This window comes from Arachis ipaensis, chromosome B05 (assembly GCF_000816755.2).
Source record: "Arachis ipaensis cultivar K30076 chromosome B05, Araip1.1, whole genome shotgun sequence".
NCBI lineage: Eukaryota > Viridiplantae > Streptophyta > Magnoliopsida > Fabales > Fabaceae > Arachis > Arachis ipaensis.
The window spans coordinates 68287539-68291842 of NC_029789.2; positions in this window are offsets into that span (position 1 = coordinate 68287539).

Below are 4304 nucleotides of genomic sequence, written 5' to 3' on the forward strand. Positions count from 1 at the left end.
CGATTCATCAAAATAAAACTAATTGTTTTTAAAATATTATTTTAAGAAAAACTTGCGTTAGTGTAAAAAATTAGAGTTGTTACATTCTACCCCCTAAAAGAAAACTTTGCCCTCAAAATTTTCTTTACCTGTAAACAGGTCCGAGTAATCGGTCCTTATCTTATTTTCAAATCCTCAGGTGTGTTGTGTTTCCTCATCTCGTCTCAACTTACGTATAGCAGGTAAAGAAATAAAGAATGCAACGCACTGGAATCGTGAAGTATAGTTAAGAAGCGAGTCTTCACACAATACTGACCTTGGGTCAGGGAGTCTGAGTACGAGCATCTTCAGCAATTGATGAGCGGATAATTTATACGCTTTTTGGCATTGTTTTTAGTATATTTTTAGTATGTTTTAGTTAAATTTTATTATATTTTTATTAATTTTTAAATAAAAATTTTATTTCTGGACTTTACTATGAGTTTGTGTGTTTTTCTGTGATTTCAGGTATTTTCTGGCTGAAATTGAGGGATCTGAGCAAAAATCTAATTGAGAGGCTGAAAAAGGACTGCAGATGCTGTTGGATTCTGATATCCGTGCACTCGAAGAAGATTTTCTGGAGCTACAGAATTCCAATTGGCAAGATCTTAATTTCGTTGGAAAGTAGACATCCTGGGCTTTCCAGCAATATATAATAGTCTATACTTTGCTCGAGATTTGATGGCCCAAACCGGCGTTCCAAGTCAGCATAAAAATTCTGGTGTCAAAACGCCAGAATTGGCAGAAAAGCTGGAGTTAAACGCCTAAACTGGCACAAAAGCTAGTATTTAACTCCTAGAAAAGTCTCTACATGTGAAAGCTTCAATGCTCAGCCCAAGCACACACCAAGTGGGCCCGAAAGAAGATTTCTGCATTAATTACTTGATTTTGTAACCCTAGGCTACTAGTTTCCTATAAATAGGACCTTTTGCTATACTTTGGATACTTTTAATCTTGGTCATTCTGGTTTCCCCTCTAGGGCCGAAACCAATGAACACTATTATCACTTTTGTGTGGAGTTTCTACACACCATAGATTAAGGTGTGGAGCTCTGCTGTTCTTCATGAATTAATGCAAAGTACTATTGTTTTTCTTTTCGATTCAAGCTTGTTCTTATTCCAAGATATTCACTCGCACTTCAACCTGATGAATGTGATGATCCATGACACTCATCATCATTCTCACCTATGAACACATACCTGACAACCACCTCCGTTCTACCTTCGATTGAGTGTGTATCTCTTAGCCTCCTGGTTCATGATGTATGGTTGCCTCGCCTAACAACCGAGCCTTCCATTCCATGAGATCAGAGTCTTCGTGGTATAGGCGAGAATCAATTGGCAGCATTCTTGAGATCCGAAAAGTCTAAACCTTATCTGTGGTATTTCGAATAGGATCTGGGAAGGGATGACTGTGACGAGTTTCAAACTCGCGAGTGTTGGGCGTAGTGACAGACGCAAAAGGATCAATGGATCCTATTCCAATATGATCGAGAACCGACAGATGATTAGCCGTGCGGTGACAGCGCATTTGGACCATTTTCACTGAGAGGACGGGAGGTAGCCATTGACAACGGTGAAACCCAACATAAAGCTTGCCATGGAAGGGAGTATGAATGATTGGATGAAGACAATAGGAAAGCAGACGTTCAGGAGGAACAAAGCATCTTCATACGCTTATCTGAAATTCTCACCAATGAATTACATAAGTATCTCTATCTTATTTTATGTTTTATTTATCTTTCAATTATCAATTCTCCATAACCATTTGAATCTGCCTGACTGACATTTACAAGATGACCATAGCTTGCTTCAAGCCGACAATCTCCGTGGGATCGACCCTTACTCACGTAAGGTTTATTACTTGGACGACCCAGTGCACTTGCTAGTTAGTTGTGCGGAGTTGTGACAAAGAGTAGAGATTACAATTGTGCATACCAAGTTGTTGGCACCATTGATGATCACAATTTCGTGCACGAAGTTTATGGCGCCGTTGCCGGGGATTGTTCGAGTTTGGACAACTGACGGTTCATCTTGTTGCTCAGATTAGGTAATTTTATTCTATGTTTAAGCTTTTTATTTTTTATTTTCGAAAAATTTCAAAAAAAAATTAATTTTATTCTTTAGAGTTTTTAAGAATGAATTCTAGAGTTTCATGATGATCTATTGAAGTCTGGCTGGCTGTGAAGCCATGTCTAATCTTTTGGACTGAGGTTTCAACTTATCATCACAAGAGCTTGTTGATTTCTATCAATTTTGCTATTGAAAGTAATGATCTGCTAAAGCTTGGCTGGCTATTGGCCATGTCTAGTATTTTGGACCGAAGCTTTTATTGAAGGCTTGGCTGGCTAGTAAGCCATGTCTAATTCCTGGATCGGAGTTTTAGACTAACATTGCGTGATTCCTGGAATTCTTATTAAAAATTTTGAATCTCCTTATCTTTCTCTTTTTCCAAATTAAATTTCGAAAAATTGCAAAAAAAAATTAATAAAATCATAAAACCAAAAATAATTTATGTTTCTTGTTTGAGTCTAGTGTCTAATTTTAAGTTTGGTGTCAATTGCATTCTCCTAATTTTCGAAAATTACATGCATTCTGTTCTTCATTGATCATCAAGTTGTTCTTGATGATTTTATTGGGTCTTATCTTTAAATTCTCTTGTTTTGTGTGTTTTGTTATTTTTCATATGCATTCTCAATTTGTTAGTGTCTCTAATATGAAAATTTCTAAGTTTGGTGTCTTGCATGCATTGTTTATTTGATCTTAGTTCTTCATGATTTAGTTTCATTTTGTTATTATTCTCTAAAAATTCAATTTTTTTTAAAAAACTATGTCCTTTCAAGTCAATAATACAGAGAATTGAAGATTCAGAACATGTAGCAGAGGAATTACACAGAAAAAGCTGGGCGTTCAAAACGCCCAGTGAGGAAGGAAAACTGGCATTTAAACGCCAGCCAGGGTACCTGGCTGGGCGTTAAACGCCCAAAAAGGTAGCATTTTGGGCGTTAAACGCCAGGATGGCACAAGAGGGAAGATTTTGTTTTTAATTCAAATCTTTTTCAAATTTTCATAATTTTTCAAAATCAAATCTTTTTCAAATCATATCTTTTCAATCATATCTTTTCAAAATCAATTTCTTTCCATTTTTTTTATTTTTTTACTATTTTCAAAAATCCTTGCTAACAATTAGAGATGTGATTCAAAAATTTCTTCCTTGTTAAGAAAGGTTCAATAATTGAATGTTAGAATCATATCTTTCAAATTTCTTGTTAGCCAAGGCATTAATTTTAAAAATCAAATCTTTTTAATTATTTGTCAATCATATCTTTTTAAAACCAGATTTTCTCAATCATATCTTCTCAACCACATCTTTTTCAAAAATGATTTTCAATCATATCTATTTTATTTCTGATTTCAAAATCTTTTTCAAAATCACTTAACTACTTTCTCAATTTTAATTTTTGAAAATCACCAATCAATTTTTTTCAAAATTTCTTTTAATTATTTCAAAATCTTTTTTTATTATTTTCGAAAATTCTTCCCCCTTCTAACATTTTCTATTTAAAGGACTAACACTCCTCCTCAATGTGCATTTCGAACCCTATCCCTCTTGATAAGTTCGAATTCTCTCCTCTCTACCTCATCCTTCCATTCATCTTTTCCTCTGACACCTCAAGGAATCTCTATACTGTGACATAGAGGATTCTATACTTTCTTCTCCTCTCTTTCATATGAGCAGGAGCAAGGACAAAGGCATTCTTGCTGAAGCTGATCCTGAACCTGAAAGGACCTTGAAAAGAAAGCTAAGAGAAGCTAAAGCACAATTCTCTGTAGAGGACCTAACAGAAATTTTCAAACAAGAAGAAGCCATGGCAGCCGAAAATAACAACAATGCCAACAATGCAAGGAAGGTGCTTGGTGACTTTACTGCACCTGATCCCGACTTCTATGGGAGAAGCATCTCAATCCATGCCATTGGAGCAAACAATTTTGAGCTTAAGCCTCAATTAGTTTCTCTAATGCAACAGAATTGCAAGTTTCATGGACTTCCATTAGAAGATCCTCATCAGTTCTTAGCTGAATTCTTGCAAATCTGTGACACTGTTAAGACCAATGGGGTTGACCCTGAGGTCTACAGACTTATGCTCTTCCCTTTTGCTGTAAGAGATAGAGCTAGGACATGGTTGGACTCACAACCTAAAGAAAGCCTGAACTCTTGGGAAAAGCTAGTCAATGCCTTCTTGGCAAAGTTTTTTCCACCTCAAAAATTGAGTAAGCTTAGAGTAG